General features: G+C 41.9%; 1 long non-coding RNA gene across 2 annotated transcripts; it reads right to left on the bottom strand.

Moving 5' to 3' along the window:
- Positions 1-2,643: 2,643 nt before the first annotated feature.
- LOC136573627 (uncharacterized) lies at positions 2,644-19,822 on the bottom strand. Of its 2 annotated transcripts, XR_010785902.1 has the most exons (5): positions 19,493-19,822; positions 4,592-4,755; positions 4,270-4,398; positions 3,514-3,614; positions 2,644-3,338 (listed from the first exon to the last, which is right to left on the bottom strand). It is a non-coding gene; the product is annotated as an uncharacterized lncRNA (long non-coding RNA). The 2 variants fall into 2 exon arrangements; XR_010785901.1 differs by lacking the exon at positions 3,514-3,614.
- Positions 19,823-26,854: the final 7,032 nt, after the last annotated feature.

Genomic DNA, 26,854 nt, shown 5'->3' with positions numbered 1-26,854 from the left:
AAATTCTCTGCATCCTTAGGGTTTATTCATATAGGTGTGCCTGTGCACTGTCCACAAAAAAATATTGGACAGCACACAAATGCCATCCATGTGTCGCCTGATTTTCATGGAGCGTTTTACATTGCATGAGTTGCTCTGTGAAAATGGATCAGAATAGGACATGCTGCCATTTTTTCCCCCCATAGACGGTATATCGGTCTGTATGAAAAAATGCATGTGTGAGTAGCACAAGGGTGCCTTCACACTGGCAAAAAAAAATGCGGGAGATATGCACTGCAATACGTAAAAATATGAAACCCATTCCTTGGTTTCCTGCATGGCACCACAATGTGATGATATGCGAGAAACACATTGCATTATGTCCTATCCTTCTGCAATATTGCCCATTGCTTTCAAAGGGGCCGCACGAAAACACCTCAAATCCACAGGGTTTTCACATGGTCGCAATTTAGATATCGGGATGGGATTCACGGCCCGATATCGCCTCGCCAGTGTATAAGAGCCCTAATTGGCTATTATATACCCATGCACTATAAAGTCCATTTCAGTCTAGGATGGCAAATGGATGACTAACACTAGTGTTAATAATTCCTTAAAGGGGTTGTCCATAGCCTTTGCCTTGTGACGTTTCTCCATCATACTGAAAAAATTATTGCTCATCACCAAATTGGAACGACGTGGAAGAATGATATCAGAGAAGGAGACAGAAGTGGCAGGAGGTTTAAATATGAGGTAGTGACTAAGTGTTTTTCTGATGAGGAGGCAGAGCCTTTATGTGTGTGGAATATTTTGGAGTTTTTCCCCATTTAATATAGTCTATCTAGTGTTGGCTATGTGGAGTGTCATTGCTGGATGTCTGCTAGAATACCACCAGGATTGCTATGTGTTGATGCAAGCGGACAGGGAATGAGGAAGGCATATAAACCAGCAATCACTGCTATTAATGCTCTGATTGTATTCTAGTGTGAAAGGTCTGTTCAATTTTATTTTAGTCATATACAGTTACAATCGAAGTTATTTAGCCCCTATTGCAAATAAGGTTCATTTGCCAAATTTACAGACTTTCATCTGTTTGCAAAAAACAAGCAAACACGAACAATTTCAATAACACAACTAATCTAAGAAGTGGATCCTTTAAATTTACCACAAAATGTCAAAATAGAAAAAAAATTAAAAAAAATAAAAAGGGCTGCAACAAGAAGGGGTTAAATATATTTTTTTTGAATATTATTTAGATGGCAGCTTTGATGGCTGGTACAGGAGTGGGAAAGGGACTGTTCTCTTAAAGTTATTTTATGGCAAAAAGTGGGCCAAGCATCAGTGTTATGTGGCTTCTGCCAATAATGTGTGGAATTTATAGATTTTCCAGTATATTATAGTTAAATTACAATGTGGGAAATAAAAGTCCACTTCTGAGGGCTATAAATGTGTTAAAAAAGTAATGAAAATGTAAAAAAAAAATTTTAAATGGTGAAACAAGAATCATTTACGAACTTTATTAAAAAAAACTGGCACAGATATAAAAGCAAACAACTGCAAAAAAGGTCTGGCCTTCTCCACCCCTTAATAGCTGGCCATCTCTCACCTTATTTCCCTGTCACCCATGGCAAAAGTAAACAAGGTCATAGAAGAGGGAGAAATATAGAATTACACTCACTGGTGAATGTAATTGTAACATTAATATCTTATGAAGTATATGTATATGGTAATACTATACATACAGTATCATAATATTATTCTATATTGGGCATGTGGTGCATCTGACATGGCTGGCACATCCTAATACCATACATTTAAAAAAAAAAAGTCCAACCTCCTCCACCCCTTAACCCCTTGAGTGGCACGCCCGGAAAATTTCCGGGGCTGAGCTCCACTGCTCATAGCGATACTGCCGGGAAGATTTCCGGGCTATGTATCACTATGGGAGCTGCAGAGCACAATGCCACAAGCTGTGACAGTGTGCTCTGCCTGCACAGACCCACAGAAAACAAAGCAAGGGCTATGACAGAAGCAGAAGATATTGCCGACATGTCGGCAATGTCCTGCTTTGTTTACAGGTTGCCATAGAGACCATCGGCTTGTCAGAAGCAAGCTGATGGTCTCTGTGGCAGGGAGAGCTAGTTGTTAGCTGTCAGAGGACAGCTAGGTACCAGCTCTTACAGCAGAGATCAGAGAAAACCTCCGATCGCTGCTGTGTTAACCCTTTACATGCTGCAGTCTATGTGACTGCAGCATGTAAAGGGTTGTCACTGCAGCATGTAAAGGGCTGTCATCATCGGACACCCGGAATGTGATCAGGGGTCCTGATGGGTCCCTGTGGAAGTCCCCTATAGGGACAAAAAAAAAAATTAAATAAAAAAAATAAAAAAAAAAAAGTAAAAAAATTATTAAAAAAATTAAAAAAAACACTTGTCTCCCTTTACTTTGTAAAAAATCAAAAATACAATCACACATGTGGTATCCATGTGTCGTAATGACCCAGAGAAGGAAGTTAATACATTATTTAACCCCTTAATGACATGGCCCCTTTTTTTCTTTTTTCCCCATTTCTTTTTTTCCTCCCCCCTGTTTAAAAAATCACAACTTGTCCCGCAAAAAACAAGCCCTCATATGGCCATGTCAATGGAAAAAGGAAAAAGTTATGGCTCTTGAGACGCAACTGCAAAACTAGTTGAAATTCAATGATTAGACCATTTTAAAAAACCTGCCCTGGTGGGCACGACAGGGTGGTAGGAAACCTGCCACTCAAGGGGTTAATAGCTGGCGATCTCTTGCCTTATTTTCCATTTGCCGATGACCATACTAATACAGGTCATAGAGGAAGGAGAAATATAAAATTAGATTCACCAGCAGTCACTAGTAAATGTAATTGTATTTTTAGTAATTTATGTAGGGTATATAAAGTGTAACACTGTACATACAGTACCATAATATCAATGTACTCTGGGCATGTGGTGCGCCTGACAGTCAGGCACATCCTCAAGCTATACATAATAAAAGAAAAAAAATAAAAGGTATACTACTTTTATGCCAGATTTAGACATTCTGGCAGTAATCTGCTGGGCCTGCTCCTAATATTGTCCTGGACGTTGTTTTGCCTACTTTATTGATGCTCATCTGCTTCTCTTCATGGTCATCTTCTCTTGATTATCTTCTTGGGGCTTAGGACATCCGATGATCATAAAGAACCGCTGCGCTGTCCAGGGTTTTCCAGTTTGCGCTGACAAATGAAAACCCCGCGAATAAGGCCTGGTGGTCTGCTGATATGGTCGAGTGGTGAGCTTCTGCTGCCTCCATCCTCTCAAGACTGAATAGTCGGGAGCCTCGCGGATGTTTGACTAAGAAAAAGAAGCAGAGGGATTAGCTGGTATGATAGCTTCTCATAACAGCACTGGATTAAAGTTCTAAAAGACAAACTAATTCCAATATAAATTTATCACCCTAAAACTGTTTACACACAAGTAAAAAATGAATAAAAAAAAAATAAATTAAAAAAAATGAATAGGGGCTCACCTCACCAGCAGGGCCTCCGGTATATGGGAAAAAACTATCTGTTTCCCAGCGGGAGCTCAGTCCTCAGATGGCCGTTGGCAATCAGCTAAACTTCAGAGAAACTGTAGATATGGAGGAGGGCTTCAACCATTGAAAATAGTAACTTTATTGATTAAAACGCATACATCCAACACGCAAACTCCAAACGCGTTTCGGCCAGACAGTGGCCTTTGTCAACAGAGCACACAGACAGATTTAAACCTGCGCCTGAGATTCTTGGACACATCATCATCTATGCGTTGTCCGATGTGTGGGACACCACACACTTTCATGTGCTATTCTTGTTCAAAAATCGGACAAAAATAGGACATGCTACAATTTTTTTTCCCATGAACTATTTATCCAAGTAGAAAAAAAAACATCCCACTCCAATGAATGGGTTTCATTTCTATGCAATATTCTGACCCTCAAAAAAAAAAAAAAAAAAAAAATCAGTCCAAAATTTAGATGGAAAAATCTTCCTTCTGAAAGCAGCCTAAATCAGGTTACTGTAAGTAATCACCAATACAGAAACCAGTGTTCTTCCTCTTAGGAAAATATTACGACATTCAAGACATACACAGTATATACACCAAGAGACTTCATAAAGGTGATATTAGGGCTACAGCCCATGTCTAGCACCATAGTGAGGCTTAGACATCTCCAACTCAGTTTCATTAGTACTACTGTGACGTTATAACAAAGCTGAACCAATACAATTACTGCCCCAATGCTTACTGGTACATGGTTATGTGGTGGTCACATCCTCATGGCTTGTACCCAGTCCCAATTGCTATGCCGGAAAAACTTCTGGGCTCTAATGTTACCGTGAACCCCTAAGCGCTTCGTAGAATCTTCTCGAAGGAGCTAAAAATGAAACAAATTGAATCTAGTGATTTGAACTAAAATTACTATCATGGTCTAGTGTAAAATGTATTACATAAAGAAAATATTCATTTTTTTGATGATCTTTGCCTCGATGTTCGAAGCATTAAATCGTCCTCGATGGTACTTGGACCTGCTGGTAACCATGATATTTAAAATGATATCTAAAACATACCAGTCGATTGCGGCATTGTACTCCTCACTGTCCAGCATCTCAGAAGCCATGTGGTGTTTCAGCATATCCGGTGGCTGCGCGATCTCCGTAGATGTCCTCGAGGGGCAGCCCGAAGTCAGCGATTTTTAGATGGCCTCCAGGATGTTATCAGGCTTAAGATCTCTCTGAAATAGAAAGAAAAAACAATGGTTTATCCCTTTTCATACTGCCAAGAGAGACTCACATTAGCTGATTTCCTTTATAAATACACTAGCTGATATACCCGGCTTCGCACAAGTTAATTTGGTAGTGGTGTTTATCTGGTGTTCACACGGAAAATCTTATGAGGTCGTGGTTACTTTAGAGATACCGGAAAAACATATGTTCACCATTTTGCATAGTTCTCTGCATTACCCAGGAAACACCACGGGAAGGTAACCATGCGATGTTTCCTTTATATAAAATGACATCAGGAAGTGAGATAATTAGATTTCATACGTAAAATTTGGACGCTAATTCTTTTGCACTTAGAATTGAATAATCGAGTTGGGACCAATTAACTTTTCCTATTTATGACACAATCAATGCCCGTGCCAAATTTCACGTTTCTATGACACCGGAAAGTGAGAAAGTTACATTCCGTACTTAAAATTTGGACACTAATTCTTTTGCGCATAGAATTGAATAATCGAGTTGGGACCCATTAGTTTTTGCCATTTATGACCTAATTAATGCTTGTGCCAAATTTCACCTTTCTATGACACCGGAAAGTGAGAAAATTACATTCCCTACGTAAAATTTGGACGCTAATTCTTTTGCGCATAGAATTGAATAATCGAGTTGGGACCCATTAGCTTTTCCTATTTATGACATTCAATGCCCGTGCCAAATTTTAAGTTTCTATGACATTGGGAAGTGAGAGATTTAGATTATGTACGTTAAATTTCGACGCTAATTCTTTTGCGCTAGAATTGAATAATCGAGTTGGGACCCATTAACTTTTCCTATTTATGACATTCAATGCTTATGGAAAATTTCATGTTTCTATGACTTTGGGAAGTGAGAGATTTAGATTATGTACGTAAAATTTCGACGCTAATTCTTTTGCGCATAGAATTGAATAATCTAGTTGGGACCCATTAGCTTTTCCTATTTATTTATTTTTTTTCCAAAATAGTTTTTATTTGATTTTCAAGAAAAATCATACAAGTATAATGCAAAATAGGTGATCTTCATTACCATTGCAATAACATGTTTCACTCATAACATTTTCCAGTTACACAGATATGGAAACAAAAACAAACATCAAGATAAAACTTATATAGATGACATGTAGGCATTAACTTGTAGAATAGCGTTAATCTGAATTACATATCTCCACTTACATTGTAATTGCATATACTATTAATAACTTTATAGCAAATCCTAATTGTGATTAACTAATAACCAGAACTGTCGCCAAGATTGCCAGATAGAATTAAAACGATGTATGGAATTTTTCGATTTAGCGTGTATTTTTTCATAATCATAATGGTCTGCTAGGGTATCTAGAAGTTCTTTAATGTGCGGAGTAGAGCGTGTTCTCCAATTTCTTGTAATAAGTTTTGCCGTCAACAGGAAGTGGCATACCCACATCCTATGTGAATTGGGTAAATCATCACATTCTAACAGTAAAAGTGCAAACTGAGGACTCTTTCACGTAAGTGCCTGTAATCTTTGCTATGAGGGCAAATACTTCTCCCCAATAATTTTGAATTTTCGGGCAATCCCATAAGATGTGAAGCAGTGTTCCCTCTTATCCGCAATTTCTCCAGCACTCTCTACTATGGCAAGGGAAACTTCTAGCTAATTTAGCTGGAGTGTAGTACCACCTTGTTAGTGTCTTATAATGTGTTTGCAGAATTGCTGCTGAGAGAGTGGACTTATTGGCCCACTTGAAAGATTTCAACCACTGAAGCTGAGAAATGCTCCGCCCAAGATCAGACTCCCAATTTATTAGATGAATTCTCTTCGTGACACCCATATCTCCTGATAAAACATTGTAAAATGTCCTTGTTTTGAACCCGTATAGAGCTTTATATGCAGTGAAGAGGGACCTCAGACTCTCAGGAAAGCTAAGAGATTCTGTCCTATTCTTTTTTTTTAGGAAAGACTGAATTTGATAGTATATATAATAGTCAGATCCTCCCAGTCAAAAACGCTCCCCAAGTATGTCAAAGGCTAGTAACTCCTCTTCCCCCAGAACGTCTGATAAATGCTTAATTCCTCTTCTTTTCCAGCCACTAATGTTCAAGTCTTGGATAAAATATGTAAAGATCTCCAGAGGGAACCCAAGGGTTAAGTGTTTCGGAGATCCTTTAAACTTATATACATAATGGTTCCAGGCCTGTAATGTAGCGAGCATAGGAGGGGAGTTCTCCTCCACACCCACCAAAGGTGGACAATTGGAAGAAAAATAGCCGTGACAGCAGGAAACGATGCAATCACAAAACCTTTATTCCTCCAGTCACCATACAACGTTTCGATCTAACATGATCTTTATCAAGTATATACAACCCCCACCAGCCCAATACTTATATAGAAGAACAATTAAAAACAGATAGCAAGCAGCTGACTTACTCATTATGCATGTGCGTCCTTCCACCATAGCCTCCGGTATTGCTGATGCATACATCATCAAGCTGCGTCCACATCACTTCTCAGATCTTGCGAGACTACAGAGCCCTAACTCAGACCGGCTTCTTTCTGTGTACTGCGCATGCGCTGATCGTATAGCGCTAAACAGAGTCTCCATGGACATTTCACCCTTCTGCTATATTAATGCGTACAACATGTCATATTGTATTAACAGATGACCAATAGAGCATTTGTATAGTACAGTCATCAGGATTTATATATATGACGGAATACTCATTCAGATCCTAGGTGGCTCTACAAAGGCATGTGAACATGCAAGCCCCTCCCATTCCATTCATGAATATGCACATATAAAATATTAGACACAACTTACACTGAGCCATATTATAGTATAATCAAACTGCTAACAAGCAGTGCAAATACATATATATCCAGATGGTCCAAATAACATAGCAAATCAATGTATGAAATATAAATGCCGCAGCAAAAAATCATCCAGGTCATACATAGTTAATTATGAAGTTTAAAGATTTGTCATTATATTCACATTAAATATCTCATGTAGAAAAACCATTTCATACTCGTTATCTTTTGTGCGTACCATAATTAATACCAGGTCAGAGTAATTTAATGGGCCAGACGTATATGTATGCAATATCCTTTATTGAACAACCACAAGTTTAATCCAAGACACAGCAACAATTTTAGCAAATATGTGGCATGGAGGAGGATCAAACTTCAGAAGAATGGCGCACATGCATATGAGCCGTATCTGCAATACAAACAAACATAAGGTGATTAAAAACAAACATGAGACGAGGTACTAGTAATTTACAGTCATCAAAAATTTCAATGCATCATTTATAACAGTGACATTATTGGATATTCTATATTTAACCCCTTAGGGGTCAAGGTCTCCAGCTCGTGTATCCATTTCATTTCTTTACGTCTGAGTAAACCCTCACGATCTCCTCCCCTAGGCAATGGTGCTACCCAGTCTATGACCTTAAATCTTAATTGGCTCACAGTATGTTGAAAATCACAAAAATGTTTCGGAATTGGCAGGTCTATTTTTCTTGTCCGGATCGTGCTCTTATGATTTATAATTCGGCTACGTATTTCCATAGTTGTTTGCCCTACGTAGCCAAGCCCGCAAGGGCACGTAATCAAATATACCGCATATGATGTAGTACAGGAAAACCTTCCTTTTAACATATACTTCCTGCCTGAAATAGGGTGTCTAAAATGATCCCCCTTCTGTAAATTATTACAGCAAGAGCAAGAGACACAAGGAAAATTGCCCCTTTTGCTCTGACCGAATGTTGTATCAGTCCACCACCTGGAGTAATAAGGGGCCTAACCACCTTATCCCTAATATTACCCCTCTTATAGGCCAATATTGGTGGTAATTTAAACTCAGGTATGTTCTTACGACAATCTCTCAAGATAGGCCAATGTCTCATCAGAATATTCCTAACCTCTCCACTTTGGGGACCATAGGTTGAAATAAAAGGAATCCTAGGGGGACCTGGTTTCCGTACTTTATCCAACAATAAGTCCTTTCTCTCCACCTGACACACTCTCTCTTTTGTCTTCTGCAATAAGGAGGGAGGATAACCCCTCTGCACAAATTTAGCGCACATCGCATCAATCCTAGATTCCACTACCTTTTCATCTGTGATCCTTCGCACGCGTAACAGCTGTGACCACGGTAAGGAATCAACCATCGGGCGTGGATGATTGCTACTATAGTAAAGCAGCGAATTCCTGTCTGTTTCCTTAACAAATAAGTCTGTGCTCAAAGAGGTACCTTCATGTATCACATTCACATCCAAAAATTGGATGTTTTTACGGGAATAGGACATAGTAAAACCCAATTCTGGGTAGATGTTATTCAAATAAATATGAAAAGCTGTCAGACTCTTCAGTACCGCTCCACAGTAGAAAAATATCGTCTATGGGATGCAAACCTGTACGAGGTACAAGAGAAAAGAGGCCCCCGAATCTTCCGGAGGAGAGGTGGACAGAGACACTCTAGGTCGAAATACTACAAACACGACAGCGACACCATCGGGTTGGCAGCTACCACCCACACAGAAGAAACATTAAATAGAGACATTGTGGTAAATATATCGTCTAGACCGTTAAATGATATTGAGATCACTGTTTTGGCGAAGGGTCTATCCTTTTGTCCGTCTAATCAAGTAGATTGGTTCAATCTAGAATTGGACTTAAGAAGGTTTTTCAGGAATCTAAACCTGAAACATTACTTTGGGTCCCAGGAAAATATGACTGAGTAATACATCTACCACCACTGATGGATTTTGTCTTAAAAATTTGGGTTTTCGCAACAAGAGTCATTTCTCTCCACCTGTCACTAATCATGCCATTGATACTTTCTCCTCTCTGGTCTTGAGAGATGTTTCCAAACTCAGAGCCAGATCCATGAATAAATCGGTGAGGAGAAAAACTAACTTGACTAAAGCTGAATATGATGCTCTGAATGGTTTGTCATGTGACAAATCCGTAGTTTTGAAACCTGCTGACAAAGGCAGCGCAGTAGTCGTCATGAATATGACTGACTACTGCGCCGAAATCCAGGCAACTCCAGGATCAGCAGGTCTATGAGCGGTTGGGAGGTGATCCCACCTCTAAATTCCAGGTTAGACTAAGGATAAGGTTACAAGAAGCACAGTTGGAGGGAGTGATTGACAACCCGCTGTACAAATTTCTTGACGTGCAATACCCCATAATACCAGCATTTTATACGTTACCTAAAATCCACAAAGATTTAAATCATCCACCAGGAAGGCCGATTGTGGTGGGTTGTGGATCCCTTTTTTCCAACTGTGCAAAATTTCTGAATAGGGTTTTGTGTTGCTTTGCAGAAAATGCTCAGTCATATTTAAGGGAAACAGGAGACTTTTTGAGGAAACTTAATAACTTGGTCACTGACTCTACTTTGCTGGTTACGTTTGACGTAGTTAGCTTATATACTTCTATTTCACATACACGCGGATTGTTGGCTGTTGAACATTTCCTAGATGCGTCCTCCATTCCAGTTGGTAATCGTCGGTTTGCCCTGTCGCTGCTGGAGTACATCCTCGTGAACAACTATTTTGTGTTCGTGGGGGTGTACTACCGGCAGCGACAGCGCACAGCTATGGGATCAAACGTAGCGCCGACGTACGCGAATATATTTATGCGTATGTGTGAGGAACAGCACATTTATGTTTCTGAGTATTGGAGTCATGTTATATGCTGGTACCGCTTCATAGACGATATTTTTCTACTGTGGAGCGGTACTGAAGAGAGTCTGACAGCTTTTTATATTTATTTGAACAACATCTACCCAGAATTGGGTTTTACTATGTCTTATTCCCGTAAAAACATCCAATTTTTGGATGTGAATGTGATACATGAAGGTACCTCTTTGAGCACAGACTTATTTGTTAAGGAAACAGACAGGAATTCGCTGCTTTACTATAGTAGCAATCATCCACGCCCGATGGTTGATTCCTTACCGTGGTCACAGCTGTTACGCGTGCGAAGGATCACAGATGAAAGGGTAGTGGAATCTAGGATTGATGCGATGTGCGCTAAATTTGTGCAGAGGGGTTATCCTCCCTCCTTATTGCAGAAGACAAAAGAGAGAGTGTGTCAGGTGGAGAGAAAGGACTTATTGTTGGATAAAGTACGGAAACCAGGTCCCCCTAGGATTCCTTTTATTTCAACCTATGGTCCCCAAAGTGGAGAGGTTAGGAATATTCTGATGAGACATTGGCCTATCTTGAGAGATTGTCGTAAGAACATACCTGAGTTTAAATTACCACCAATATTGGCCTATAAGAGGGGTAATAATATTAGGGATAAGGTGGTTAGGCCCCTTATTACTCCAGGTGGTGGACTGATACAACATTCGGTCAGAGCAAGAGGGGCAATTTTCCTTGTGTCTCTTGCTCTTGCTGTAATAATTTACAGAAGGGGGATCATTTTAGACACCCTATTTCAGGCAGGAAGTATATGTTAAAAGGAAGGTTTTCCTGTACTACATCATATGCAGTATATTTGATTACGTGCCCTTGCGGGCTTGGCTACGTAGGGCAAACAACTATGGAAATACGTAGCCGAATTATAAATCATAAGAGCACGATCCGGACAAGAAAAATAGACCTGCCAATTCCGAAACATTTTTGTGATTTTCAACATACTGTGAGCCAATTAAGATTTAAGGTCATAGACTGGGTAGCACCATTGCCTAGGGGAGGAGATCGTGAGGGTTTACTCAGACGTAAAGAAATGAAATGGATACACGAGCTGGAGACCTTGACCCCTAAGGGGTTAAATATAGAATATCCAATAATGTCACGGTTATAAATGATGCATTGAAATTTTTGATGACTGTAAATTACTAGTACCTCGTCTCATGTTTGTTTTTAATCACCTTATGTTTGTTTGTATTGCAGATACGGCTCATATGCATGTGCGCCATTCTTCTGAAGTTTGATCCTCCTCCATGCCACATATTTGCTAAAATTGTTGCTGTGTCTTGGATTAAACTTGTGGTTGTTCAATAAAGGATATTGCATACATATACGTCTGGCCCATTAAATTACTCTGACCTGGTATTAATTATGGTACGCACAAAAGATAACGAGTATGAAATGGTTTTTCTACATGAGATATTTAATGTGAATATAATGACAAATCTTTAAACTTCATAATTAACTATGCATGACCTGGATGATTTTTTGCTGCGGCATTTATATTTCATACATTGATTTGCTATGTTATTTGGACCATCTGCATATAGATAGCTATATGTATTTGCACTGCTTGTTAGCAGTTTGATTATACTATAATATGGCTCAGTGTAAGTTGTGTCTAATATTTTATATGTGCATATTCATGAATGGAATGGGAGGGGCTTGCATGTTCACATGCCTTTGTAGAGCCACCTAGGATCTGAATGAGTATTCCGTCATATATATATATAAATCCCGATGACTGTACTTTACAAATGCTCTATTGGTCATCTGTTAATACAATATGACATGTTGTGTGCATTAATATAGCAGAAGGGTGAAATGTCCATGGAGACTCTGTTTAGCGCTATACGATCAGCGCATGCGCAGTACACAGAAAGAAGCCGGTCTGAGTTAGGGCACTGTAGTCTCGCGAGATCTGAGAAGTGATGTGGACGCAGCTTGATGATGTATGCATCAGCAATAGCGGAGGCTATGGTGGAAGGATGCACATGCATAATGAGTAAGTCAGCTGCTTGCTATCTGTTTTTAATTGTTCTGCTATATAAGTATTGGGCTGGTGGGTGTTGTATATACTTGATAAAGATCATGTTAGATCGAAACGTCGTATGGTGACTGGAGGAATAAAGGTTTTGTGATTGCATCGTTTCCTGCTGCCATGACTATTTTTCTTCTGACTGGCTTTCTGGAGCTGAGCGATCCGGCTCCTTGCTGCGGTTGGCACATTGGACGGTCCCACCCAGAGGGTTATATGGTGTTGTGCTGCCCTGGACTTTGCTATTGTGAAAGGTGGACAATTGGGATATAAAGTTCGGATCATGCTTGCTCCCAAAAGGGAACCTAGTGGTCTATTTTTGTTTAATTGTCTTTCCAGAAGACTCCATGATGGCACCTCCAGATCCCGCAGCCAGGCCCCAGTCTGTCTAAGAATAGTTGCTTGATAATATGAGTGCAAATTTGGGACACCCAGTCCCCCCTGTCTATGGTGTTGGTATAGGATCTGTGCTGCTACCCTATGTCTATTATTATTCCAAATGTACCTCAGTAGTTGTTTTTGAAACCCTGTTATTGTAACTTGTGGAATAGGGTAAGAAAGGGTACGGAAGAAGTATAAAAGTTTTGGCAATATTAGCATCTTGTAGAGCACTATCCTCCCCATCCAGGAGTGCTCCATCTTCCCCAATCTTTCCAGCTCTTTTTGAGTGGTGGAAAATAAAGGGCTCAGATTAGTTGAAACAATCCTGGACAATGTGTGACACAGTTTTATGCCCAAATATGGGATTTCTGGTTGCCATTGAAAGGGAAACTCTTTCTGAATGTCTAGCTTTAATTGTTCGTCTATGTTGATAGCTAATATTTGAGATTTGTCTACATTTAGCTTCTAATACGAAGCTTTGCTGAACATCTCTATATTTACTGCTAGTTTTCTCAGAGAGTTTAAGGGATCAGTCAAAGACAGGAGAACATCATCCGCGAAGAGTCAAATTTTATGTTGTCTGAACCCCAGAGGAACTCCCCGTATCTCAGGAGTGATTCTTCTTAATTTCGCCAAGGACTCCATTATCATAGTGAACAACAGGGGAGAAAGAGGGCATCCCTGCCGCGTCCCATTCGTAATTGTAAATGGCGAAGATAGAGTGCCATCTACTAACACCCTTGCAGACGGTGAAGAATACAGTGCACGGACAGCTTGTAAAAATTGGGGTCCCGTTCCAAATTTTTTTAGGGTTGCAAATTCCCAGTGTAGTCTATCGAACGCCTTCTCCGCATCCAGTGCAAGGAGGAGAGAAGGCGCCTGACTCGACTCTAGCATTGCCATCAGGTTTAGCGCCCTCCTCGTGCCATCTGCTGCTTGCCTCCCCTTAATGAAACCTACTTGATCTTTATGAATCACCTCTGGCAAGACTTAAGAGTCTTTCGGCAAGAACTTTGGAGTAGATTTTAGTGTCTGAATTGAGGAGAGATATTGGTCTAAAATCAGATGGTGTGGTAGGGGGTTTACCTTATTTAGGAATTGTGGCGATAGTTGCTTGCAGCATTTCTGCAGGCAAGAATCCATTTATCATTGCATCATTAAATACTCCTATTACATATGGAGTGAGATCCGGGGCAAATAATTTATAGTACTCGTTTGAGAACCCATCTGGCCCTGGTGATTTCAAATTTTTCAATTCGCCAATAGTTTGTTATTTCTGCTAAAGAGATAAGTTTGCCCAATTCTTGAGCTTTGTTACCTAAAGTAGGGAGGGACATTTTCTCCAAAAATGTATCTATATCATCAGAACTGGGTTGGGGAACCGAGGGATCTTCTTTTAAACTATAAAGCTTGGCATAATAGGCCCTAAATTCCTCTGCTATCTCAGGAGGATGGGAAACCTTGATTAGAGGGTCATTTGCTTTAAACACGTATGGAATTTTAGCTTTCACCCTTTTTGGTTTGGTAATGTTAGCCATTAATTTAGAAGGCTTGTCCATATTTGCATAGAAATTAGCTTTCCAATATATGGAATCTCTTTTGTAGTCCTCTAGCAGAATCTCTCTCAGATTGCGTCGGAGTGACATTAAATCTTCTGTAAGATCAGTTCCAGAAGGGCCTTGTAAACTTTGCTCTAATTGTTTTATTTTGTCAAGAAGTTCTACCATACCTTGCTTCTTGTTTTTCCTGTTCTGAGCACTGATTTTTATCAGAATTCCCCTGATAACGGCTTTGTGCGCATTCCATAAGGTACAGTTCCCTATTGTTGGGTCTGAATTCAGGTCAAAGTATTCTTTTAAAGCATCAGAGATTATCTTTTGATTGTTGGGGGATTTAACCCCTTAGTGACCAAGCCTGTTTGCGCCTTAATGACCAGGCCAAATCTTGCAAATCTGACACGTGTCAATTTAGCATGAAAACACCAGAAAGGTTTTGCATATCCAAGCGATTTTGACAATGTTTTTTCGCTACATGTTGTACTTCATTTAGGCGGAAAAAAAAGAGCGATAGAATTTGTGTTTATTTATTAAAAGCGCCAAAATTGGGAAAATTTTGAAAAAAATCGTCTTTTTCACATTTCCAATTGCAATATCTCAAATATGTGCAAACATAATATAGAAATTTTTGCTAAGATATATATTTCCATCCATTTACTTTATTTTGGGCGCATATTGGAAAAAATTTAGTTTTTTTAACCATTTAGGAGACGTACAAATTTAACATTACTTTTCAGCATTTTGAGGAACACTTTGTTTTCCTACACCAAGCCAAGATTGGAAAGGCTCATGGGAGTCAAAATGATAGATACCCCCACAAATGACCCCATTTTAAAAACGACACCCCTTAACGTATTCACTGAGGGGTGTCGTTAGTATTTTAACCCCACAGTTTCTTTTCAGGAGTCAATGGAATTTAGAAGAGAAAAACTAAAATTTCATATTTTGGCAAATATGTCATTTTAAAGACAGGAATGTTTTCAATAGTACACATGAAAATGAGGATTTGCACCCCAGAATGGATGAGCCTGTTTGTCCTGTGCTCAGAAACATACCCATTGTGGCCCTAGTATTACGTCTGTATGCACAATGGGGCCCAAAATGAAAGGAGCAACCGGTGGCTTTCGGAACAGAAATTTTGCTTGAAGGAGATTTAGGCCCTATTGCACACTTGTAGAGCCATTGAGTGACCAAAACGATGGAGAACCCCCACAAGTGACCCCCATTTTGAAAAGTAGACCCCTTAACGAATTTATCTAGGAGTACGATGACTTTTTTGACATCACAGTTTTTGAATGAATCTAAGCCAAGCAGAAGGAAAAAATTATGATTTTCATTTTTTTGGCAATTGTGTCAATTTAAAAACAGTTTTTTTTGTCCAGTGTACATAGGAATGAAGACGTTCACCCCAAAATGGATGTCCCTGTTTGTCCCGTGTTCAGAAACATACCCATTGTGGCCCTAATCTACTTTAAGGAAACATGGCTAGGCCTATAATGGAAAGAGCACCCATTGGATTTCAGGGTACAACGGAATAAATTCCAGGCCCCATTGCCCACTTGTAGAGCCATTGAGCGGCCAAAACAATAGAGAACCCCCACAAATGACCCCATTTTGAAAACTAGACCCCTTAATGAATTCATCTAGGGGTGTACTGCGTATTTTAACCCCACAGTATTTGAATGAATCTAAGCAAAGCAGAAAGAAAAAATTACGATTTTCATTTTTTGTCAATTTTGTCAATTTAAAAACTGTTTCTTTTTGTACAGTGTACATAGGAATGAAGACGTTGACCCCAAAATGGATACCCCTGTTTGTCCCGTGTTCAGAAACATATCCATTGTGGCCATAATCTACTTACAGTACACATGGCTAGGCCCATAATGGAGGGAATGCGCACTGGATTTCAGGGCAGAACTGAATAAATTCCAGTTCCCATTGCCCACTTATACGGAAAAAAAAATTGACTTCCTAAAAATACCCCCCCCATTTTTTGGCATTCCCTAAATATTAGATACAAGTGATAATATAAACCGCGCTTTATGTCCGAAGACAGGGGTAATTACGGAGGCTGGTTGGGTTGGGCACATGGGGCAAGAAAACCGTGTATCCCCCCTCCTCTCATGCTTTTTGGGGGGTATATCTTAACCTCAGTGGCGGGGATGGGGTGTAAAAAGTGGCGCTCTGTGAGGCTTTGTAATCTTGCTGCGGTGCAGCGGTCTCACACAGAAGGCGCTCAACAAGCTGCTCCTGGAACTGCATGAAGGCGAGTGTTCACGGGGCTTCTTGTAAATTACGGATTACAGGTAGCGGTCTGAATAACGCCGGGCTCACACGGCCGTAGGTGGAATCCGCTTGTGGAGGGCCGCAGCGGATTCCAGCTGTGAGCCCGGCTGTGACCCTGCGTACGGCCGAGTAATGTACTGCGCATAACTGTCTACTCACACAGGCGGTCATGCGCAGTACACCGTTGTTTGTTTTTATCTCCCGCGCCGTCGCTTAGAGATGACCCGGGTACCCGCAGCCCGTACACAATGTGTTTGCATGTGGGCTGCGGGTATATCCGCGGTCATAGAGCACAATGGGCTCTAGGTCGCGGATATCCGCGGTAAAATATAGCACGCCGTGTTCTGTTTCTGCGAGTGGATTACGTAATTCCGACCCACTAATTGTGGGGAATTGTGTAATCCAATGCATGCGATTGATCCGTGGATTACCGCTGATCAAGCGCATGCAGAACCCATAATTCCTCTCCGGTCATGTGTGACCGGCCTAATGTTAGATGGCTACTTTATCACGTGACTGGGGACCGCTCAACGAGGCCACCGGTCACTGCTCCAAGCACTCAGCGACCGTTGGTCGCTGGGAGCAAGGAGATTTAAAATTTCCTGGGCTCCCCAGCTCCTGCGAAAGTGTCCTGCATTTTGCCGGCGGGCGCATGCGCAGCAGCCGGAAGGGTCCATGGAGGATAATCGCATCTGGATTCAAATGCAGAAGCCTCCGAGATGATGTTTCATCTCCTCTCACCGATCGCATCGGTGAGGGGAGATGAAACTTCCACTTTTTAAAGAACTTTTACGTGATCGCCATTATGCATTGGATAACGGCGATCACATCACCAGTAACCGCATACCGCGGCTCCCCGTGACATCTCCAGGCTCTTGGCTACCTTTGGTAGCCAGGAGCAGGGAGATTTTAAATTTCTTGGGCAATATTTCGCTTTTGCGCATGCGTCCGCCATCATGCTGACGGGCGCATGCGCAGAAGCTGCGGTAAGGTCCGTGGATGAACATCCCATCAGAGAACAAATCGGGGGACCATGGGTACGTTATTTCATCCCCCCTTACGGATATGATCTGTAAGGGGAGATGAAACTTTAACTTTATAAACTTCTAGCTTTTTTTTTGTTTTTACTTTTTAACTTTATATGATCACCGTTATCTGATGGATAACGGTGATCATATGACTGGAAACCGCATACAGCGGTCCCCAGTCATATCTCCCTGCACTTGGCTAACTGTGACAGCCGGGTGCAGGGAGATTTTGAATTTGCCGGGCTCGCCGGCCTTCTGCGCATGCACGCCACATTGGCACATCGCAGAAGCCAGCGGGGGTCCGGAGACCGGCCGGAGGACACGGGGTGAGTACTTTCACCTTCCCTCATGGATCCTTGAGGGGAGGTGAAGCTTTTCTTTTTTTTACTTTTTTCTCCACTTTTCCGCGATCTCCGCAGCCGCGGTTTCAACCGGATTTACCGCAGCGGATTAGCCGTCCCGTGTGGACGAGGTTTCTGAGAAACCTCGTCCACATGGCTGGCTAATCCCGAGATTAGCGGCCGCGGGCGGTTTTGCCGCGGGCGGATCTGCTGCGGCAGAACCGCGGCAAATCCGCCCTGTGTGAATACAGCCTAATAGCTGCGGGCAATGCAGCGGATTTTCGCCGCGAATTATGTGGCGGAAATCCGTTCGTGGGAAGGAGGCCTTACATGCAGCGTGTTGTCTTTGTTCACCAACAACTTTGTAGGAAATCCCCATCTGTAGGGAATATTCGCTGCTCTCAATGAGGTGGTGATGCTGGAAAGAGCCTTTCTGCTTTGGATTGTAAATGCTGAGAGATCCACATAAATTTGAATATTGGAGTATGGAGAGGGCAAAGTGATTGTGTTCCTCACTGCATACATTAGCGCTTCTTTAATGTGAAAAAAGTGGACTCTTGCTATTACATCACGTGGAGTCGCTTCTGATAAAATTTCGGTTTAGGAAGTCTATGTGCCTTATCAATTATGCGCTCTTGGTCTGAGGTATTTGGCAAAAGAGTCGCAATGAAAGTAGAAACCTTTTTTAAATTCGGATTGACCGATACTCAGGGACACCTCTTAGTTTGATATTATTCCTCCTGTTTCTGTCCTCTAGATTCGCCAACTTCTGTTTAATAGAGGATACATCTTCCGCCAAAGCATAATGCGCATCAATTAAATTATTATGTGAGGTGGAGAACTCTGCCATTTTATTTTCAATATGGTCGATACGCTCCTCTATTTCCTGGAGAGAGTGGTAAAATGCAGAGGAAATATGCTTTATATCTTTTTGTAGTGACCCTCTCAGGGCTACAATCATATTTTTTATGAATTCCTCTGACGCAGGAGAACTAGATGAAGGGACAGCAGAAAGAAAGTCCTCTTCCTCATCAGAACCCTGTTGTCAGGAGAGAGGGGTGTAGAGTCTGCACTTTTGTTTCTCTGGGCTCAGAGAAGGAGAGGAGGGCTGGGGGAGGGGCTGGAGTGTGCAGATGTGGCCATCTTAGATTGTTGTATACTTAATGAAAGTCCCCATTCTGCTCCTATCTCCTTATGTAAAGTCATCCTTCCATTACTTTTGCCCTCTCCTGACCTCACTCCCTGTATCTCTGCTGATCTTTCTCTCCCAGAAGCAGAACTGCTTATCAGGCTGTTTGTTTTAGATGAAGGAGGGGGGGCAGGGGCACCTGTCGGCACCATAATGTGTCTGCTCATTTGCAGCTCAGCATCCACCTCTCTCCTCTCACTCACCCCACACTTTGCTGACCTCATCTGTGGGCTCAATTGCAGTGAGAGACCAGCGGCAGCAGGAACATCTTGTGCAGCATTGGCTGTGTGAGGACTCCTTGCTCCCTCCTCTCCAGGTGAAGAGACAGCAGGGGAGGAAGGTCCCCGGGAGTTTGCAGGCTGCTCCTCTGTCCTCACAGGGAAAAAAAAAAATCAGAAACCCTCTGCGGTGGCACCTTGAAGGCTCTCCTCTTTGGCATGCTGGTATGTCAGAAGCAGGCACTCTTCACTTGCAGGGAGAAACACCGCTGGGTCTGCTTTGAATGTCGCTTTAGGCTCGGGTAAAGTAGGAGCTCAACCCGATGTGACTGTCTCCACCATCAGTCAGGCCACGCCCCCCAGCTTTTCCTATTTATGACATAATCAATGCTCCTGCCAAATTTTGGGTTTCTATGACATTGGGAAGTGAGAGATTTAGATTATGTACATACAATTTCGAGGCCAATTCTTTTGCGCTAGAATTGAATAATCGAGTTGGGACCCAATTACTTTTCCAATTTTGGAGATAATCTATGCTTGTGCCAAATTTCATGTTTTTATGACATCGGGAAGTTGGAGAACTTTTGGCGAGTCAGCGAGTCCATGAGCGGGCCAGCGAGTGAGTGAGTCTGTGAGTGTGTATATATTTGGTAGTGGTGTTTATCTGGTGTTCACATGGAAAATCTTATGAAGTCGTGGTTACTTTAGAGATACCGGGAAAACATATGCTCACCATTTTGCATAGTTTTCTGCGTTACCCAGGAAACACCACGGGGAGGTAACCATGCGACGTTTCCGTTATATAAAATGACTTCTGGATGTGAGAATTAAATTCCATACATAAAATTTTGACGCTAATTCTTTTGCGCTTAGAATTGAATAATCGAGTCGGGACCCATTAACTTTTCCTATTTATGACAATCAATGCCCGGTCCAAATTTCATGTTTCTATGACACCAAGAAGTGAGAGAATTAGATTCCGTACCTAAAATTTGGACGCCAATTCTTTTGCGCTTAGAATTGAATAATCGAGTCGGGACCCATTAACTTTTCCTATTTATGACATAATCAATGCCCGTGCCAAATTTCAAGTTTCTATGAAATCGGAAAGTGAGAGAATTAGATTTTGTACGTAAAATTTGAACGCTAATTCTTTTGTGCATAGAATTGAATAATGGAGTTGGGACCCATTAGCTTTTCCTATTTATGACATAATCAATGCTCGTGCCAAATTTCACGTTTCTATGACACCGGAAAGTGAGAAAATTACATTCCCCATGTAAAATTTCAACGCCAATTCTTTTGCGCATAGAATTGAATAATCGAGTTGGGACCCATTAGCTTTTCCTATTTATGACATAATCAATGCTCGTGCCAAATTTCACGTTTCTATGACACCGGAAAATGAGAAAATTACATTCCGCATGTAAAATTTCGACGCCAATTCTTTTGCGCATAGAATTGAATAATCGAGTTGGGACCCATTAGCTTTTCCTATTTATGACATAATCAATGCTCGTGCCAAATTTCACGTTTCTATGACACCGAAAAGTGAGAAAACTACATTCCGCACGTAAAATTTGAACGCTAATTCTTTTGTGCATAGAATTGAATAATGGAGTTGGGACCCATTCGCTTTCCCTATTTATGACCTAATTAATGCTTGTGCCAAATTTCCCGTTTCTATGACACCGGAAAGTGAGAAAATTACATTCCGCACGTAAAATTTCGACGCCAATTTTTTTGCGCTAGAATTGAATAATGGAGTTGGGACCTATTAACTTTTCCTATTTATGACAATCAATGCTCGTGCCAAATTTCATGTTTCTATGACACCAGAAAGTGAAAAAATTACATTCCGCACGTAAAATTTGGACGCTAATTCTTTTGCGCATAGAATTGAATAATCGAGTTGGGACCCATTAGCTTTTCCTATTTATGACATAATCAATGCTCGTGCCAAATTTCCTGTTTCTATGACACCGGAAAGTGAAGAAATTACATTCCGCATATAAAATTTCGACGCTAATTCTTTTGCGCTAGAATTGAATAATCGAGTTGGGACCCATTAGCTTTTCCTATTTATGACAATCAATGCTCCTGCCAAATTTCCCGTTTCTATGACACCGGAAAGTGAGAAAATTACATTCCGCACGTAAAATTTGGACGCTAATTCTTTTGCACATAGAATTGAACAATCGAATTGGGACCCATTAGCTTTTCCTATTTATGACATAATCAATGCTCGTGCCAAATTTCATGTTTCTATGACATTGGGAAGTGAGAGATTTAGATTATGTACGTAAAATTTCGACGCCAATTCTTTTGCGCATAGAATTGAATAATCGAGTTGGGACCCAATTTCTTTTCCTATTTTGGAGATAATCTATGCTTCTGCCAAATTTCATGTTTCTACGACATTAGGAAGTTGGAGAACTTTTGGCGAGTTAGTCAGTGAGTCAGTCAGTCAGTCAGTGAGGGCTTTCAGCTTTATATATATATATATATATATATATATATATATATATAGATAGAGATATATATATAGATGAAAATGAAACCTAATGTGTGCACATACATTGAGAATATTCCTAAATATGTTTTATATTTTAAGATTTCAAACCATCCTCTATACATACAGTATAATCTGGGATTACAGACCAGGTTTGAGTCTATTACACCTATAAAAACAAACAAACAAAAAAACAAAAAAAACAACGACAATAAGAATATATTTACTGGGTCATCATTGGACCTTGTATGTGGGCAGTATAGCTAATATAAAGGTTGCTTTACATGGGACTAATGTAGCTTGCATAAAGGCCCAACAGCCTTTCCACAAACAGCTGCCCAATTATCGCTCCTGCGCTTCACAAGGAGTGATAGTCGTTCTTTGAATGGAGGTGGAACAGTTGGGAGATCATTCTGGCTCGCTTGTCTCCTTTCACAGTAAACAGGCAGTCATTCATAGTTGAATAACTGCCTGTTTACATGGGCCAATAGTCACTTGGTTTTTAGTTCTGCTATAAACCAAGTGACTGACCAGTGAGCAATTTCTTGCTCAGTACCGTGTACACGGGACAGCTATCGCCCAAATTTGCTGTTTCCAGCGATATTTGGGTGATAACTGCCCTGTGTAAAGGTAACTCTACTCATGTACTGTCCTCTTTATGTAACTGTAGTGATCTCTATGAAAAAGTTATTTACCAGAATAGAGGCTACCCAGGCAAATTTCAGGAGGTGTGGGGCTTTTGGCTTGACGTATATTCTACCTTAACTGCAGATTAAATACTAGAATTTAGTTTTCCCCCTTCCCTCCTCTTATTCTAAACTTTGTTGATTAACGAATTAACATGACCAGCATAGACGGTTTATTGTTGATTAACAAGTTTTTCTTTATTATAATTACTTACTTAGATATTGGAAAATAGTTTTTTTCACGTCTTTTGCTATTGTACAGAATGTAATTATACACAGTGTGAGTTATATACCTAAATCAAAAAACTTTACTATTCTGTACTACGCATTCTTTTATGATAACTAAAGCAAAGTTAAAACTGTAGTGAGCTGTTTATTAGCTTAAGACTGAATTACCGTGCACTGGGGATGTCAAGACACCCCTTCAGCTGCACAAGTTGATCGAAGAAGTCTCCAAAGATGATGTACTCCACTCCAAGCAGCACCAGGCCCTCCCATACAAAGAAACAAGAATGTTAATGTCTGCAATCATTTGATAACGTGATTACAATGTCTACATTTTATACAGAGTCTATTATCCGTTATTTTTTCATCATAGGTGCAGACTATAGGACGACAGGGGGATGGGTGTGTGGAATAGAAGTTACATTCTCTATGAGCAATCAGTAAAGCTTAAAGGGGTTGTCCCGCAAAAGCAAGTGGGGTTAAGCACTTCTGTATGGCCATATTAATGCACTTTGTAATATACATCCTGCATTAAATATCGGCCATACAGAAGTTATATACACTTACCCCCTCTGATGCTGGTGTCCCCGTCTCCATGGCGCCGACTGAAGCCTTCTTCTCCCCCCGATTAGACGCGCCTGCACTGTCTGCTCTTCTGTTCTGTTGAATGGGGCCGCTCCGGCGTGCTCGCACCGCAGAGGTCTTCGGAAATCAATTTTCTGCTGGTGGAGGGAAGAAAAATCACATTTTTTATGCGGGCTCTGCACAGACAGCAGAAAAAAAACCAATTTACATCTCTACTACACGTTTGGCATGCCGCCCGGACCATCCAAAGTATGGTCCGCTGGGCACAGGGTCGGATTAAAACCTGGTCGTATTTAGCTGGCCAAATTGTGCTAAAAGGTTTTAATGAAACATTGTTGCAAAAAAATTGATGTCAGCCCAAAATACATACATTTAAGTGGGAAAAAAATTGCCTTTAACCCCTTCACGACGGCCCCATTGCCTTTTTAGGTCTTGGCTTTGTGGGCTTTAATCCTCAGGGCATGCATGTTTTTATGTTTATGAGTATTACGGCCCTGCAGGCTCTGAATGTGACAGCTCCATGCTGTAGGTTCCCGTAGGTAGCTGACAACAAGGAGCAGTCATGGGGGGGACCTCAGGAAGCCCACCCACAAGTCATGCAATCGCTGAAATTCAATGGATAGTGCCGATCAAAATAGGAGTGAATTTCTTACCGAAAATTCCTTTTTTCCGAGTCATCCTGACGGCATACCTGGAGGTTGCACCTTGACCTTGTAGGGACAGGAAGCAAGAGACTTCAAAAGGGTCCTCCCGCCTCCCATTCTCCAGTGTCTTCTAAATTACTTACATGGACATGTCGCGGTTAACCAAGGAAGATATTTTATTTGCTCCGAAACAAGAATAACATGGTTAATTCCATTTGAAAATAAAGGGTAGCTTACCCGAGTTTAAACAAAGGATATTATGCATAAATTTTCCGCATGAAAAGAATGTCCGACATAGGAGCATCTGGGCTACAGATTCGTGCCCGCATAATCGTAGACGTATGTGTGAGTTTTGGGAGGGAATTACGTGCCGTCAGGATGACTCGGAAAAAAGGAATTTTCGGTAAGAAATTCACTCCCTTTTCCCCGGCGTCATCCTGACGGCATACCTGGAGTATACCAGATTATTTTCTTAGGGGGGGGACGGGGACACCACTGCCTGCAAGACCTTTCTCCCAAACGAGAGTTCGGAGGAGAGGTCCATATTCAACCTGTAATGTTTAACAAATGTGTGCAGATTGGACCACATGGCTGCCTCGCATATTTGGTCCGGTGTCGCCATAGCCCTCTCGGCCCAGGAGCAGGATACTGGCCTGGTTGAATGGGCCTTAAGTCCTTCCGAAATAGGTCTGTCGCTGGAAGAGTAGGCCTGCTGGACTGTGGTTTTTATCCAGCGGCTAATGGACCTCCTAGAAGCCGCTCTTCCTCTGCCCGGCCCCTGAAATTGCACAAAAAGACAGTCAGCCTTCCTAAAGGATGATGTCTGCTCTAAGTAGCATAGAATAGCCTGGATGTAAGAGGGCCATGGTAGTCTCATTCCCTATCATTTTTGGGATCTTGACAGAAAGATGCGAGGATAATTTCCTGCTGTCTGTGGAATTTTGAGGCTACTTTTGGAAGAAAGAAGGGGTCCGTTTTTAGTATGATCTTATCTTGGACTAATAGATAAGGTGTTTTACAAGACAGAGCCTGGAGCTCGCTAACGCGCCTTGCTGTTTTGATTGTTACCAGAAATACGGTTTTTAAAGTGAGGTGCCTAATTGATACCTGATCAATGGGCTCAAAAGGGGGTTTCACAGAGATTCTCGAGAACTAGGTTCAGGTCTCAGGGGGGAACCGTACTACGGCTAACCGGCCTCCTTCTTTCTGCCGCATTTATAAACCTGAGGATCAGTCTATGATCTGCTAACGGTTGGTCTAGAATGGCCGAGAGCACAGATACCTGTACCTTTAGGGTCCCTGGTCTAAGGTTTTTATCTAGACCCTCCTGGAGGAAGTCCAAGATCTCCGCCACCAAGGTGACAAGATTGGAGACTTCCAGCCCCCTCCAGGAGGACAACCCTTTCCAAATCTTGCTATAAATAGCTGATGTAACCGTTTTGTGAGACTGGCATAGGGTTGCGCTAACTCTGGAGGACAGACCTTGCCTCAGTAGCGTCTGTTCCTCAATATCCACACTGCGAGGTTCAGTCTCTCTAAATTGGGGCACAACACTGGGCCCTGCGCTAGGAGATCCTTCCTGGCTGGAAGGCGGATTGGCTCCGCGATGGCGAGTCTTAGGAGTACTGGAAACCACGCCCGTTTTTCCCAGTATGGGGCGATTAAGATCAGGGTGATATGGCTTTGCTGGACCTTCTGCAATACTCTCAGGATCAGGGGAAGGCATACGCTAGACTGAAGTCCCAACTCTGAGAAAAGGCGTCTAACCCCCTCGGCCCTGTCCCTCGTATCTAGGGAAAAGTAGACAGGGCATTTTGAATTTTTGCTGTTAGCGAACAGGTCCATCTGTGGACTGCCCCAGGCATCTGTAATAAGACGAAATTCCTCTTGATTCAGGGACCATTCCCCGGGGTCTAGGCGTCTTCGACTAAGAAAGTTGGCTGTGAGGTTCTGGGACCCTTTGAGGTGGACTGCCGTCAGGGACTGTACCGTGGTCTCGGCCCATCGGAAGACCTGGGCTGTTAATTTCAGCAGGTGGAAATTCCTGGTGCCTCCCTGGTGGTGAATAAGTGAAACGGTGGTCATTATCAGAGAAGATCTTAACATGTCTCTTCTTTAGGATATCCTGAGCCCTGTGAAGTGCCTCCAAGATGGCCCTAAGTTCTCTGAAATTTGAGGTCTGGCTACGCAACGCTGGACCCCATTCGCCCTGGAACAGGTGCTGCCCCATTTGCGCTCCCCAGCCAGACTGGCTTGCGTCGGTGACTACAGAAATGAAGGGCTCTGCCACCCTTGGGGACTCTGCTTCTAGGTTGTCTGTTGACCGCCACCAGCGGAGGGACCGTGTGACAGATGACATGGGCATCCTGATGTCCAGGGAGGTTGTTGCCCCATCCCAGTTGCCCAGGATGGCTCTCTGGAGCGTTCTTGAGTGTGCCTGGGCCCAAGGAATAATGTTGATACAAGAGGTCATGAGGCCCAGGAGCCTCATCGCGTCCCTAATTGTTATTTGTTTCTTCTGGCCGCATTCCTGTGCTGCCAGTCTAAGGCTTTCCAGTCTGGGTGGAGGCAAGGATAAGGTCTGCGACACCGAGTCTATCCGCACCTCCAGGAAGGTTTTGCGTGTCTCAGGGAAAGACTAGATTAAGGGAAGTTAACTATCCACCCCAGTCTCTGAAATAGGGAGATGACTCGG

The sequence above is a fragment of the Eleutherodactylus coqui genome, chromosome 7, assembly GCF_035609145.1.
Source record: "Eleutherodactylus coqui strain aEleCoq1 chromosome 7, aEleCoq1.hap1, whole genome shotgun sequence".
Classification (NCBI taxonomy): domain Eukaryota; kingdom Metazoa; phylum Chordata; class Amphibia; order Anura; family Eleutherodactylidae; genus Eleutherodactylus; species Eleutherodactylus coqui.
This window is presented reverse-complemented; position numbering and strand designations above follow the sequence as displayed.